We start from the raw sequence: 16,922 nt of genomic DNA, 5'->3' as shown, positions 1-16,922 counted from the left end.
CAAAATGCCACTTGAAAATTGTATCCATATATAAAGATTCCCCCCTCCACAATCGTGTTTCTGCTGTTTCACATTCACATGAGCAATTCTTTACATGGCACTATTATATGAACCATTTAAATAGCACTACTAAATGCCAATTGCTTTTTCTGTTGATGGATTTACAAAGTTATAACAAATTATATCACCGTCTTAACAAATAATTCATTTCATGCCCCCTGATTGGTCTGCAGCAAAAAAACCCACTTAAACGTTCATAAATATTATCAACAAAGAAAGCACTGACATTTTGTGATTTCATATAAGCCTACTGATGGAGAAATCTGTAGAAGACTGTTCTTATCTTGTGAAATGTATTGTTTACCAGAGAAAGAGCATCAGAATTAAAGAACAGCCGAGATCAAGTGATCTGGAAAAAAAGGAGCTGCAGACTACAGTCAGGCTAACATGGGATTTTAATAAGTTCGGATATCACAGCAAATGACAAGTTTTGGATCACTTATTTATTACAATTCACTTAATACATGAACCGTAAGACAATCCTGACCTTTTCTTCTTTCTGTATTTATGCTCTTTTCTTCATTTTAGTCTTGTTTAAGAATATTAATAATAATACTAATAACATTAGGGCTTCATTCTGTAAAAGAGTTTTCATTTTTTGTTGAGTTTTGCCCTCCAAAGTGCTCAGGCCTCCAGTATAAAAGGGCTAGTGTCTCTTTTGACCTACTGTCGGGTAATTTGCCACGATGATATCTAACAAAAGACCTTTTTAACATGGCTGTAAAGATCATGTTTTATGAAAAGAAAATGACAAAATCAGCAACTCTGGATGTCACATTGACTTCACAGCTGCACTTCCAGTGACCATCTAAGAAGTAAGAATACATTTTTAATTTTAAAAAGTATTTTGGCAATATAAATCACAGGCTCCTGTTACAGATTTATTACAAATAATATTAAAAGATTGTATTATAAACATGCTTGTTCTTAATAAATCTTTTAAAACTGATTGAGCCAAACAATTCATCTTGAATCCAAAAGATCTTATCAGAACTTGAAGTGTAGTAAAAGTTCGAGATCTGAGAGCTGAGACCAGCAGACCTTGGCACTGAAAACATATTTTCCATCGACACCGCGCTTGGGATTGAATGGCGTTTGTGTTTATTCTACTGAAATGTGCTAATCTCACAGCTTCCACGAGCTCTCTTCACGATCAGTAGTTATGCCTTATTAGAGAAAAAAAAATAAAGTTGCGATGATTTAAAAAGACTCCTTGATTCTCCAGCAATAAACGTGAATCAATGAGCTGCGAGATTGCTGAAAGGAAACATTTTCAATGCTGCTTTTGCCCATAGTGGTGGGTTTAACTTTTTTCAGGTAGAAAACTGGTTAATATGCTCATGTCTAATTCCTTTGTCCACTAACCCTGTGGGCTAAGGACTGCATTATAATGCAGCACAAAGGAATTTTACACAAACACATTAATTGGTGTACGATCATGGAAATTGAACCCCTAGATGTGTTTTTTGTGTACGTGTGTGTTTATAACCAGGAATTAGAGTAACTATATTTACATAAAAAATGAATCCATGAGCAAAACACATGACAAGTTGAATTGATTGCTCCCACAGACTCCAAAATTCCACAGACAGCAATCCTGGCAGTCGTGCTAGGACAATGCCCACTGGTGCCCTCTAATACCGACCCCTACCAGGGTTTGTGGAGGTCATTGGAAGAGCACCTCATTTACATGGGGCCAGTGGGCATAACTGCCACTTGCCGAGCTTCAGTGGTGTCTGTCTGCCCCGTGCACCAGGTGGCATGGCTGCTTCACCCGTTGGGGTGTGAGGCTGCGTAGACACTCCCCAACTTTGCCATTGTTCCTATTGTCCTGTTTGGAGGCCAGGCTGACATGGGACCCACAAGCACCTTTGTGAAGACTAATACGCCTAATTTTTCTCGGCGTAGCGGCTGCCACTGATATGTTTGGTCCCCATCCAGGGCCAGGAGTGGGAACTCCCAGCTTAGGGACTCCCCACTCCCCGTCCATCATTTGCCTCACCCAACCCAAACAAAGCAATGTGGAAACTGGCAGAAATGGTGGACGCCTGATATCACTGGGTCTCCCCTATTTCCTTGGAGGATCGACTGATCCTCCGCTGAAGTTATGGCAGGAGACTGATACAAACCCTTGTGAAACTTTGGGGCCTTACATTTTAGTTGCAGTTGGAGCTCTCTGTCAAAAAAATAACGCAATAGGTTATTTTCTGGACCTAGTGTCAGGGTTTAAATTGAAAAACATCATCAAGAAAACGTCAATTGAGAGGGGATTCCTATTTAGCCATTTCAAGCTTATTGTGTTATTTACAGCTTAGCATTGGGATTGGGCAGATGTTTTAAAGCGATGTTATTCAATATATTAGTAACTAGCCACATGTGGCTAATTGGCAATCCAGATGCGGCTAATTGCATTTCTGATTAGTAAGTAAAAAATGAGTATTAGATACCGCTGTTGGGCATGTGATCTCAATACTCAAATTCACTATCAGGCAAACAAAAATTCTGCAGGGGCAGATTTTCCAGTAATTTGGCTTGGAGACCGTAAATTTGGTGATGGGTTTCTGCACCTGGCAGATATCTGACTGACCAAAAGAAAAGCCACAAGTGGGAAATGGGCTTGACCTTACAGCGAAGTAAACAACAACCTGCTTCAAAGCTGCAGACTACACCCCACTTTCTGAGCCGACATGCTTTGCATTTCAAAATGAACAAAAATAAACCCTGCGCAACATGCTTAACAACACACATGAGCCTCATCACAAAGTTCCTTGTTTATTGACGCAGGCCTCCTAACAATACCCAAGGGAAATCGATGGCACCACTTTAATGTTATTATTTTATAACAGAGTTGCCTTCTACAGAGTTCAGTGTGAATTATAGAAAGATCTCCTGAAACTACTGTATGGAGAGATGGAGAGGCTATTACTGTGCCAGACATTTTCCTAAATGGGGCCATAAGTATGTCATAGCCTCCCACTCCATTTAAATTTTAAAAAAGAGAAAAATCCCAATCACTATGTTAACTGACCCTTCCTCAGAAAGAGCAGGAGTTGACCAAAAGCTGAATTATGACCCCCTCCCCGTCAAATAGAAGCTTCTATGCCTGTGCCTATCCTGTAATCGTGTATCCTGCAGCTTTGAATGTTCATTACATTTCAGTTAAAAATTCTTAGTAGGGACGGCCCTTGGGATCTAAAAATATTTCCTGTTACCCAGTTGTTCCCATAACACAACACTGTAGGAAGTATTTGGAATGAACTGTTCCTTCAAAAAAGACTTTTGTGTATATATATTTTTTCCTAGGTTCTTCCAGTTTGAGCCTCCTGAGCTCTAAATACTGTACTCTGGTACCTCCATGGCCCCAGCTTACCTGGAGGGGCAGTGGGCGGAGGGGCATGGCAACAAGATGTATGTGACTGTAAAGCAACCCTGGGATCTCAAACTGTGGACATGGTTACCAACGTCCCCTTAACCAGACATTCCCATTAATGTGACATGCACAACAGCTGTTTTTTTTAAATGAGAAGCCTAGGCGAAGGGCCCAGGTCCATAGTGCAGGACGCCGCCAAAACTGAAAGGAAAGTAGATAAAGTAAATCAAGAACTAGCGATCAGATGATGCCAAACTTGAAGTTTAACGAGTTGCAGATTGTGGGAAGAAGAGAAGTAAGTGAGGAGAGGTGTTCCACAATGCACACAAAGTATTACAGTGCGAAATATCGAGATTTTTTATACTCTGCTGTGAATGATCGTTTTGTACATATTTCATAGGAGAATAATCAGATCCCAGTGTTTATTCAGACTCTGCCACCACCTTTATATCAACTAGTCTGGTTGTTTTTTTAAGACTGGAGGGAAGTACACAGTGGTGTTCCCCAGTATTAGGACCACTGCTCTTTATGATATATATTAATGACCGGACAAAAAACTTGGAAATGTGGTAAACAATGTGAAGAATAGTAACAGACTTCAGGAGGATATAAGACCATAAGACCATAAGAGATAGGAGCAGGAGAAGGCCATTCAGCCCCTCGAGCCTGCTCCGCCATTTAATGAGATCATGGCTGATCTGATTTTTACCTCAACTCCACTTTCCCGCCCTTTCCCCATATCCTTTGACTCCCTTGCTGATCAAAAATGTGTCTAACTCAGCCTTGAATGTATTCAATGACTCAGCCTCCACAGCATTTTGGAGTAAAGAATTCCAAAGATTCACGACCCTCTGGGAATATAGACAGACTGGTGAAATGGGCAGACACATGGCAGATGAAATTTAATGCAGAGATGTGAGGAGTGATACATTTTGGATGAAGAATGAGGAGAGGCAATACAAACTAAATGGTACAATTTTAAAGGGGGTGCAGGAACAGAGAGACCAGGGGGTGCACATACACAAATCTTTGAAGGTGGCAAGACAAGTTGAGAAGGCTGTTTAAAAAGCATATGGAATCCTGGGCTTTATTAATAGAGGCATAGAGTACAAAAGCAAGGAAGTTATGCTATACCTTTACAAAACACTGGTTAGGCCTCAGCTGGAGTATTGTGTCCAATTCTGGGCACCACACTTAAGGAAGGATGTCAAGGCCTTAGAGACAGTGGAGAAGAGATTAACTAGAATGGTAACAGGGATGTGGGACTTCAGTTATGTGGAGAATCTGGGGTTGTTCTCCTTAGAACAGAGAAGTTTAAGGGGAGATTTGATAGTAGTGTTCAGAATCATGAATGGTTTTGACAGAGTAAATAAGGAGAAACAGTTTTTGGTGGCAGAAGGGTTGGTAACCAGAGGACACAGATTTAAGGTGATCGGTAAAAGAGCCAGAGGTGACACGAGGAAACATTTTTTTACTCAGCGAGTTGTAATGATCTGGAATGCACTACCTGAAAGGGTGGTGGAAGCAGATTTAATAATAATTTTCTAAAGGGAATTGGATAAATACTTGAAGGGAAAACATTTACAGGGCCATGGGGAAAGAGCAGGGGAATGGGACTAATTGGATAGCTCTTTCAAAGAGCCAGCACAGGCACGATGGGCCGAATGGCCTCCTCCTACACTGTACCTACTATTACTATGACTAGGATGCAACTACAGCCTGAAACCTACTGTTGATGTTTTTTTTATTCGTTCATGGGATGTGGGCAAGGCCAGCATTTGTTGCCCATCCCTAATTGCCCTCGAGAAGGTGGTGATGAGCCGCCTTCTTGAACCACTGCAGTCCGTGTGGTGAAGGTTCTCCCACAGTGCTGTTAGGAAGGGAGTTCCAGGATTTTGACCCAGCGACAATAAAGGAATGGCGATATATTTCCAAGTCGGGATGGTGTGTGACTTGGAGGGGAATGTGCAGGTGGTGTTGTTCCCATGTGCTTGCTGCCCTTGTCCTTCTAGGTGGTATAGGGTTTGGGAGGTGCTGCCGAAGAAGCCTTGGCGAGTTGCTGCATTGCATCCTGTAGATAGTACATACTGCAGCCACAGTGCGCCGGTGGTGAAGGGAATGAATGTTTAGGGTGGTGGATGGGGTGCCAATCAAGCGGGTTGCATTGTCCTGGATGGTGTCGAGCTTCTTGAGTGTTGTTGGAGCTGCACTCATCCAAGCAAGTGGAGAGTATTCCATCCTGACTTGTGCCTTGTAGATGGTGGAAAGGCTTTGGGGAATCAGGAGGTGAATCACTCACCGCAGAATACCCAGCCTCTGACGTGCTCTTGTAGCCACAGTATTTATGTGGCTGGTCAATGATGACCCCACAGGATGTTGATGATGGGGGATTCAGCGATGGTAATGCCGTTGAATGTCAAGAGGAGGCGGTTAGACTCTCTCTTGTTGGAGATGGTCATTGCCTGGCACTTGTCTGGCACGTTAAATGTAACACCTGTGGTATTGTGGTATGCATGTGTTCCTCTGCTGTAAATTAGCGAGTATCATTTAGTCCTTACGTACTGCCTGATTCCTGACTGCTGTACAATTGCTGTGGAGTGAAAGTCGGTTCTGAGCACTACAGTGCTGAAGATGTACCTTGTAACCTTGTTATTGCCAGTAGGATATCTTGTTAAGATCCCATCACACCACAGGATATATTTTCACCATTTGCTCTCTCAGTGCTGACCGTTGCCTGCTGGAGGGCAGTTCAAGGAATTTGGGCCCATGATTTTTGTCCTTTCATTTTAATAAATGGAACACCATGGGACAACAACTAGGGTATGCACATGAGTTCTTGGTGGATGCTCCTTTTTGTGTGCCGGGATTGCTAAAGACAGAAATTTGCCCTCATATTCCAATATTAACATCACATGTGCAATGCATTGCCAGCCCTCATATTGAACCAATACATTATTTTATAGCATTCAAGGCTCCACTGGCACTGCAATTGGTAAAGAGGGACGGTAAATCATAAAAATTAATCTAACATTGGAATTTTAAAGAAGCACTGCAGATAACTCGGTCAAATGGGAGGCGCCTTACAATACAATCCCCCAGGGTCTCACGAATAATTGTCATTTGCTGCATGCTCCATAATTTCGCCCTGCAAAGGTCAAAGAACAGGATGTCAAAGCCATGGCAGAACAAGATGATGATGATGATAGATAGATAGATAGATAGATAGAGAGATAGAAGGAAAGAAAGAAAGAAGGCCCTGCTTTCATTAGTATATTCATTGATATGGAAGTTACAACAAATAGATTATTTCCTCTACAAAGCTGTGGCAATTGCAGACATTTCCCAACCTCTATTCAGAACACTCCATTAGTACAAAGTAATGTTGAAGGATGTGTTAAACATACTGAGCTATGCAGCGTTATTGAAAAAATAATCTGCATTACAGCACGCAAAATTATAATGGAACTATAAGGTTTCAACAGTCATATTCCATGGAAAAATCTGCAACTTATATTTTAAAAAATGAAATTAAGTGTTATTGATTTAGTTGGTGGCAATAAAACTTGATTGGAACTCGAGCGGTAATTTTCTAGTTGGCATTGCTGGTGGTTCCGGAAGGTAGTGAGTGTGGTGGGGGAGGGTTCAGAAATCTGACAGAGATCCATCTCTTTAGATGGCTGCTCATTCTAAGCCACTCACAAGCTTCAGCACTCATCAGGCCATAAGGTGAATTTTACCAAAAGCATGTAAGGGCTTTGTTTAAATATTATAATATATTGTAGTGATATATTTATAAGAACAGGCACAGTTTCCTATGAATTTCTCATGATTCTCAGCAGGACTGCACTGTGGAATGCCTGTATAAATCTTCCAGACAACCTCCACCACAGGAATGGCACTGCCAGTGGCTGTTAAGATCACTACAGCCCCAGAAGTTTTATGCGGCTGGTTTATGCCAAGCTGACACAGGGGACAAGCATGTTTGGGGCTGACAGGAAGCATTTAACGGTGTATCAATTGCTTTGGAAAAAAAGTGTAATTTAGATTTAGATTTCCACTAGGTGTTATTTTCAGTACTTTTTTGTAGGATTTTTATTTGCTCAAGAGTTTTGGCTGCTACATTTTTAGTTGCTACAATTACATGTTTGTAGGAGGAGGAGGCTCTGCAAACATCCCCATCCTCAATGATGGCGGAGTCCAGCACGTGAGTGCAAAAGACAAGGCTGAAGTGTTTGCAGCCATCTTCAGCCAGAAGTGCCGAGTGGATGATCCATCTCGGCCTCCTCCCGATATCCCCACCATCACAGAAGCCAGTCTTCGGCCACATCGATTCACTCCACGTGATATCAAGAAACGGCTGAGTGCACTGGATACAGCAAAGGCTATGGGCCCCGACAACATCCCAGCTGTAGTGCTGAAGACTTGTGCTCCAGAACTAGCTGCGTCTCTAGCCAAGCTCTTCCAGTACAGCTACAACACTGGCATCTACCCGACAATGTAGAAAATTGCCCAGGTATGTCCTGTCCACAAAAAGCTGGACAAATCCAATCCGGCCAATTACCGCCCCATCAGTCTACTCTCAATCATCAGCAAAGTGATGGAAGGTGTCATCGACAGTGCTATCAAGTGGTACTTACTCACCAATAACCTGCTCACCAATGCTCAGTTTGGGTTCCGCCAGGACCACTCGGCTCCAGACCTCATTACAGCCTTGGTCCAAACATGGACAAAAGAGCTGAATTCCAGAGGTGAGGTGAGAGTGACTGCCCTTGACATCAAGGCAGCATTTGACCGAGTGTGGCACCAAGGAGCCCTAGTAAAATTGAAGTCAATGGGAATCAGGGGGAAAACTCTCCAGTGGCTGGAGTCATACCTAGCACAAAGGAAGATGGTAGTGGTTGTTGGAGGCCAATCATCTCAGCCCCAGGACATTGCTGCAGGAGTTCCTCAGGGCAGTGTCCTAGGCCCAACCATCTTCAGCTGCTTCATCAATGACCTTCTCTCCATCATAAGGTCAGAAATGGGGATGTTCGCTGATGACTGCACAGTGTTCAGTTCCATTCGCAACCCCTCAAATAATGAAGCAGTCCGAGCCCGCATGCAGCAAGACCTGGACAACATCCAGGCTTGGGCTCATAAGTGGCAAGTAACATTCGCGCCAGATAAGTGCCAGGCAATGACCATCTCCAACAAGAGAGAGTCTAACCACCTCCCCTTGATATTCAACGGCATTACCATCACCGAATCCCCCACCATCAACATCCTGGGGGTCACCATTGACCAGAAACTTAACTGGACCAGCCATATAAATACTGTGGCTACGAGAGCAGGTCAGAGGCTGGGTATTCTGCAGCGAGTGACTCACCTCCTGACTCCCCAAAGCCTTTCCACCATCTACAAGGCACAAGTCAGGAGTGTGATGGAATACTCTCCACTTGCTTGGATGAGTGCAGCTCCAACAACACTCAAGAAGCTCGACACCATCCAAAATAAAGCAGCCCGCTTGATTGGCACCCCATCCACCACACTAAACATTCACTCCCTTCACCACCGGCGCACTGTGGCTGCAGTGTGTACCATCCACAGGATGCACTGCAGCAACTCGCCAAGGCTTCTTCGACAGCACCTCCCAAACCCGCGACCTCTACCCCCTAGAAGGACAAGAGCAGCAGGCACATGGGAACAACACCACCTGCACGTTCCCCTCCAAGTCACACACCATCCCGACTTAGAAATATATCACCGTTCCTTCATTGTCGCTGGGTCAAAATCCAGGAACTCCCTTCCTAACAGCACTGTGAGAGAACCATCACCACACGGACTGCAGCGGTTCAAGAAGGCGGCTCACCACCACCTTCTCGATGGCAATTAGGGATGGGCAATAAATGCCGGCCTCGCCAGCGACGCCCACATCCCGTGAACGAATAAAAAAAAATGAGCCTTCTATAGTGCTAAACTGTGTTATTTGGATGTGGAGATGCCGGTGATGGACTGGGGTTGACAATTGTAAACAATTTTACAACACCAAGTTATAGTCCAGCAATTTTATTTTAAATTCACAAGCTTTCGGAGGCTTCCTCCTTCGTCAGGTGAACGATGTTTTTTTTTCACATCGTTCACCTGACGAAGGAGGAAGCCTCCGAAAGCTTGTGAATTTAAAATAAAATTGCTGGACTATAACTTGGTGTTGTAAAATTGTTTACAAGTGTTATTTGGAGGATGAGGAAAAGGAACAAAGAAGTTGATGTGAAGTAGATCAGATTGCATCAGTGGTGGTTTGCCAACACCCATCCTGGAATTTGACCTCCAAACAATCTCCACCATAGGGGTGGCACTGCCAGTGGATGCCAAGGGCATGATAGCACAGATTTTTTCTCCATCTGGCTTTTTTCAAACTGACACAGAGGACATCAGCAATATCAGTCAATTTGTGCATCACAGATGTAACAAGCATCAAGTGTATTGATTTAGTTGGTGGCAATAAAACTTGATTGGAGCTTGAGCAGTAATTTTCCAGTCGGCATTGCTGGTGGTTCCAATTGACTGATGCATTGTTCTCTAGGGCAAACAATTTCATCATTTTCACTATGGGCAGTTGGTAGCAGGGTAAAATGGCTGTACAATATTTTTCACATGCCAGAATTCCTCAAAAACCAAGATGTCATTGATTTGCACCCATTTGGCCCAAGGGCCCCTTTGCACAATTCCCTTGCTATATGAACCGCAAGGACTTCCACTCCAACAACATGCATATCATCTATTTCCCAGGCAGCAGTTATAATGCAATAATTTTAAGGCAATCCATGGCAAGATTACTCGACAGAAAAACAAGAGTGCAAGGTTGATTCCCAGGACACCTCTTCAGCTCTGGCTCCTGACATTTATGTAGAGCAGCAAAGCACAGATGCAATGAAGCCCAGGCAGACTCCAAGTTCATTATCAAACATATGCTAGGCAGCTTGAAGGAGTGTTACAGATGCCTGGATAAATCAGGAGGCATCTTCTAAACAATCCTACCAGGGTCCCCAAGATCACTTTTTGTGCTGCACAGTTTTTCCATCCAAAGAGGCACAATCGTGGAGCTGGTGGAGGAAGAGGAGGACACCCACTTAAGCTGAGCAATAATGAAGAGGAGGAGTGAGAAAAAAATTCTGTTGAACCACCTTTATAGGCAGCAAGAGCCATAGGGCAGGCTCACATTGATGAGATCTTCACAATGTACCCCAACTGCATAATGCATGAACAGTCCTCTTCACATGTGCACAACGTGGTAGTCAACTGTTCGCCTCTGCTGTAACTCACCTGTCATGGCTCCCATTCCTTTTATTTTTCATGACCCTATTCTACAACAACCTAAGAAAATTCTCTGGACACAGTCCACATAAAGTGCAATGAAATTTAATAGCCTAACAATGGATTTGTTCATGCACCTAATGTTTTTGGTCCACTGTTTCTCTTTAGGTGATAGTGTATTGTGTATGTGCTCCAGACCTAAACTAATGCCCCTTCTAGGTGACCCTCCACCCCCTACCCCCACTGGCAAGAGTAAGTGAAGTCATGGGCAGATGAATATCGATGGAAGCCTTTTAGGATTGATGATCCTCTACCTCCTCGTGATGGCCATGAGTTGGCCATGCAATTCAGCAAGTCTGATGCTCATTTTCTGGTACACTACTGTCATTTGAGAAGAGGGGGGCTGGAACGATCAGATGTTGTATAGGCTTGAGAGATAATTGCCTCTTCCGTGCCTACCTCATCAATGACCCTGCTGCTGGGCATTCCCTCAGTGTGTCCAGTTTTAACGTGCTGGGGGATTAATAACAAGATCCATTATACCTTCATTGCTGCCCACAGACTGAAACTGGACATGATAGCCCCTTGGAGGTTGGAACCCAAGGCTTCTATAGCAGAATAGTGAACATTCACAAGAAAATCTCTGGCTGGGTTTAAGATCTCTGTCACTGGGGACTCGGCTGTGGATGGTTCTGGAGTTTTAGACTGTAGATCTGTTAAATGGCCGTGCATGACTGGATAGGGGCTCCTCCATAAGACTTTGCTACACCCTCTAATGACAGAAGGGAACCTTGTGCTGAGATAGCATCTTTCCTTTAAATGCAGCCCATCTGTGCGGTATGGATTCCAAGGCTGATACAAGCTGAGGAAGCATTTAAAATGGACCTCCAGCCAACTGGTTCTAATTCATCTTGTGCTACCACCACCTGCTCTATCTCCTACTCACCTTCTTTGTGCTTCACTCAAAGTATCCTTTCTTTGGGATCAGGTGGGGGTGAATGTCCCTGCGCTGGTATTTGTTGCAGATAGAATGAGTGTTACAAATTGAAATCAATGGAATGCAAATTGGGCGGATTCTACTAGGGTGGGTAATCTGCTCCACCAGGTTGCTGCCTGGCAGCGAAGCTGATAATTACTCCTGGAGTGTCAAATCCCCCCAGTGACACAGGTAGGCCCAATCTGGGCCAGAAGCTCGCCATGAATATGTAATGAAGCCGATGCAGGGAAATTGCTCAGAGGTCGTGCTGTAGGTGGTATAAACAATAACAACAACATTGCATTTATATAGTGTCATTAGCACAGAAAAATGTCCCAAAATGCTTCATGGATGCTTGATCAGACAAAAATTAATACCAAGAAATAGAAGGCAAGATTAGGAGGGCAAAGAGGTGGGTTTTAAGGAAGGCCTTAAGGGAGGAGAGGGAGGTGGAGAGGCGGAGGGTTTTAGGGTCAGAATTTCAGATCATGGGCCAAGACGATTGACAGCATGAACAGTAATGGTGGGGTGAAGGGGGAGATGCACCAGATACCAGAGTCAGAGGATCAGAGAGGTTGCGGGGTGTGTGTGGGGGGGGGTTGACAGTGCGGGGGGCTTGGTGGTGGAAGGCTAGAGGAGGTTGCAAGACATTGGACACAAGGCCATGAAGGGATCAAAACACAAGGATGAGAATTTTAAATTGGAGGCACTGGGGCACCAGGAGCCAATGTAGGTCAGCAAGGACAGGTGTGATGGATGACTGGGACTTGGTTCAGGACAGGTTATGGGCAGCAATGTTTTAGATGAGCTGAAGTTTGCGGAGTGTAGAGAATGGGAGGCCGGCCAGAAGAGCACTGGAATAGTCGAGTCTGGAGGTGACAAAAGTATGGAAGAGAGTTTCAGCGGCAGATAGACTGAGACAGGGACCAGAGTTGGGCAGTGTTATAGAGATGGAAGTAGGCGGTCTTTGTTTTAGAAAGAATATGGGGTCAGAAACTCAGCTTGAGTTCGAATAGGACGCCGAGGTAGCAAACAATCTCGTTCAGCCTAAGACAGTGGCTGGGGAGTAGATTGGAATTGGTTCCAATCTACTCCCCAGTTATAAAATAAAATAAAGTAAATAAAGAGAAACTGTTCCCATTGGTGGAAGGGTCGAGAACCAGAGGACACAGATTTAAGGTGATTGGCAAAAGAACCAAAGGCAACATGAGGAAAAACATTTTGATGCAGCGAGCAGTTATGATCTGGAATGCACTGCCTGAAAGGGTGGTAGAAGCAGATTCAATCATGGCTTTCAAAAAGGAATTGGATAAATACTTGAAGGGAAAAAATTTGCAGGGCTATAGGAAAAGAGTGGGTGAATGGGATTAATTGGATTGCTCTTACAAAGAGTTGGCATGGGCTCAATGGGCCGAATGTCCTCCTTCTGTGCTATAACCATTCTATGATTCTATGGTTGCAAGGGTACAGAGTTTGTGGTGGGAATAAAGATGATAGTTTCAGTCTTCCCAGTGCTTAACTGAAGGAAATTGCAGCTCATCCAAAACTGAATATCAGACAAGCAGTCTGACAACACAAAGAAAATGGAGAGGTTGAGCTGGATATCTTCAGTATACATGTGGAAGGTGTCCCATGTCTCTGGATGGTGTCACCAAGGGGCAGTAGGTAGACGAGAAAGACCAGGGGGCAAATGAAAGATCCTTGTGTGATTCTGGAAGTAATGGTGTGGGTGTGGAAAGAGAAGCCATTGCTGGAGATGCTCTTTCTACAATCACATAGGTAAGATTAGAACCACGCGAGGACAATCCCACCGAGCTGGACAAGGGAGAAAAGGTGTTGAGGGAGGATGGTGTGGTCGACCATGTCAAAGGCTGCAGAGAGGTAGATGAGGATGAGGAGGGACAATGCACCATGGTCATAGTCACAGAGGATGGCATTTGTGACTTTGGTTAGGGCCGATTCTGTGTTGTGGCAGGGACGCAAACCTGATTGGAGAGATTCAAACATGGAGTTGTAGGAAAGATGGGCACGGTTTTGAAAGGTGACAACATGTTCAAGAACTTTGGAGAGGAAAGGGTGGTTAGAGATGGAACAGAAGTTTCCAAGGACAGAGGGGTTGAGGGTGAGTTTTATGAGCAGGGAAGGTGATGACAGCGTTTCTGTAAGTGAGAGGGACAGTACCTGAGGAGAGGGAACCATTTATGTGTCAGTTTGCATAAGGGTCAAGAAGGGAAGTTGATGATCAGCAGTTTAGTGGTAAGGGATCAAGGGAGCAGGAGGTAGGTCTCATGGATGAGATGAACCCGGTGAGGGTTGAGGGGGCAGGGGGAGGGGTTTAAAGAGACGGTTGGTGGTGGAGAAAAGAAGCCGGATCAGATTTGTAAGCAGCTATCACTGTGTTAAACCTGTATCAAAAAATGGAGAGTGATGGTTGCACCATGAAAAGTACCCTTACAACCAAAAGTGCACTTTTCTCCTGATTGGAAAATTACATTATAAAAATAGAACCCTATATGTTTGGTACATGCACAGGAACTTTTGAGATACTGTCCAACTGTAAGTTATACTTCAAAATATGACAACTAACATGTACTGTAGTCGTTATAAGATAAATAGTGATCCTGCAGTCACATGTGATCATCTCTACAGTGGATGTAACCAATTTGACTTTTGCCATAGCCATTTATTATTTTGCACTAGATTGGTGTGTTTGCTTTTATTGTTGCTCAGGTCCCAGGCGTGGAAACACAGCAACACAGAATCAAGAGAGTTCAGAAGTCTGGGTGTGTGATATAATCTTGAACAGTTGTGCCATTCAACTGAGCCAAGATGGGGAAGTGAAAACAGCAAGAGAAACAGGGATAGTGCAAGAGTTCAATTTAGAAAAAAAATCAGCCTCTATATCTGAAATTAACATCTGTTTAAATAAATAAAGTTGTCAATGTTCACCAAGCAGCTATAATGAAGTTGCCTTTTTCCCTCACTGGCCATGAATCAGCTGCTTTTCAGCTTCTTTGTCTCTATGATCTCTGTATCCAGTAAAGTAACAACAATCCAAACTAAACAACCAGTCATGTATGAATTTTGGATTCAACCAAATACTTATGTCACATAATTTATGAAAATGATATTCTGCCAGATGCAAAATACAGAATGAAGATAAGTTTATAGAAGGGGCTGGAAGGCCTATTTCAGTGCATTGTGAAGAGATCGAGCATGCTGGGGCTTTCTTTATTTTCAGATATGGTGCAAACTGTATTGTGGGAGCAGTTGAAAATAACCCTGTAAAATTGCTGCATTCAAACAAGTGAGAATGTTAAATCTTGCACTACTGCTGTATCAGAGGATCACATGCAAACAGAGAGGATAGAAAAAGTTTTGCACAATTACACAGTTGTGAGTGACTGCAGACTGAACATATGCAAACCCGTGGAAAATGATTTTTAGGAGAGGTAAGAGTAATTATCCTCAACATCAAGGCAGCGTTCAACCACGCGAGGACAATCCCACCGAGCTGGACAGCGTTCAACCGAATACTGCACCAATGAGCCCTAGCAAAACTGAGGTCAGTGGGGATCAAAGGGGAAACCTTCCATAGTTGGAATCATACCTGACACAAAGGAAAATGTTTGTGATTGTCAGATGCCAGTCATCACAGCTGCAGAACATCACTGTAGGGAAGTGTCCTTATCCCAACCACCATCAGCTGCTTCATCAATGACCTTCCCTCCATCATAAGGTTGAGAGTGGGGCTATTTGTTCATGATTGCACACGGCTCAGCTCCATTCATAACTCCACCAAGAATGAAGCAGCCTCATATGAACTCACAACTGGACCTGGGTAACTTCCTGGACTGACAAAGGGCAGGAAATATTCACGCCACATAATTGCCAGGTAATGACTATCTGAAACAAGAGAAAGCCCAGCCATCTCCCCTTGACCTTCAATGGCACAACCATTACCGAGCCCTCTAGCATCAACATCTTGGGAGTCACCATTGACCAGATGCTCAATCGGACCAACCTTATCAACACTGTGACTACAAGAGCAGGATAGAGGCTGGGTACTCGATGATGCGTGGTTCACCTTCCCTCTCCACAAAGCCTCTCTATCATCTACAAGGCAAGAATGTGATGGAATACTCACCACTCGCCAGCATGGGTACAGCCACAACAACACTCAAAAAGCTCAACACCACCTAGGATAAAGCAATACACTTGATCAGTGCCCCTGCCACTGGACAATATCCACCTCCTCCATCACCAGCGCACATTATATGCAATCTACAGGGTGCACTGCAGCAACTCACCAAGATTACTTCAACAGCAACCCCCTCCCCTGCGATCTCTATCACCGAGGACAAGAGCAGCAATGTCACGGGAACACTATCACCTCCAAGTTCACGTTTGTGTCGTACACCATTCTGACTTGCACATATATCATTGTTCCTTTATCATCGTTGGGTCAGCATCCTGGAATTCCCTACCTAACACCATTCTGAGAGTACCAGTGCCTCAAGGACTCCAATGGTTTAAGGAAAAGGCCCACCACCACCTTCTTAAGGCAACTAAGAGTGAGCAATAAATACAGTTTTGCCAGGGTCACCCACAACCCAGGAACAAATAAAAAGAAAGATCAGTATGTTTTTAGTCTAACGAGGTAGTGCTGAATCTAGTTCTAGAGAAGTGGGGCACATGAAGGAAACAGAGACCATAACATAATTAGGTTCAATTTAAAAATTGAAAAAGGAAACAGTTAACGGTAAAGGTACTTGACTGGAAAAAAAGCCAATTTCAACAAGATAAAAAGGGAATTAACCTAGATAAATTGGAAAGAAAGGCTTTCAGATAAGACAGTGGATAAACAATTGGGAAATGTTTGAATAGGGAGATGGTTAGGATACTGAATAGACATATTCCCAGAAGAATTAATGGTGGTGCAGCAAAAACTGGAGTTCCTTGGATGAGTAGAGAGATTACATTGAAATGAGACTTATATGACAAACCTCAGGCTAATAACAAAAAAAAACAGACAGAAGAAACAAAAAAGATGAGAAAGGCGAAGAGCTGGTATGAACAAATATTGACAGGTAACATAAAGGGAAAATTATAAACCCTTAAAAATATATAAGAATAGTTAAATAAAGAGTAGGACCAATTAGAGATCAAAAAGGAATTCTCATGGAAGATGAAAGAGTGGCAGAGATACTAAATGAGTACTTT

The 16,922-nt window shown here is 43.6% G+C and overlaps 1 long non-coding RNA gene across 1 annotated transcript in view; it reads right to left on the bottom strand.

Moving 5' to 3' along the window:
- Positions 1-445: 445 nt before the first annotated feature.
- The window catches only part of LOC137339941 (uncharacterized), a 192,083-nt gene continuing 175,606 nt past the window's right edge, over positions 446-16,922 (bottom strand). The window contains exon 4 of the long non-coding RNA XR_010966650.1: positions 446-868. This is a non-coding gene — a long non-coding RNA (uncharacterized lncRNA). The remainder of the gene's footprint in view (positions 869-16,922) is intronic.

The sequence above is a fragment of the Heptranchias perlo genome, chromosome 2 (assembly GCF_035084215.1).
Source record: "Heptranchias perlo isolate sHepPer1 chromosome 2, sHepPer1.hap1, whole genome shotgun sequence".
NCBI classification, from domain to species: Eukaryota; Metazoa; Chordata; class Chondrichthyes; order Hexanchiformes; family Hexanchidae; genus Heptranchias; species Heptranchias perlo.
The sequence above is the reverse complement of the archived record's forward strand: the minus strand, read 5'-3'. Positions and strand labels throughout refer to the sequence as shown.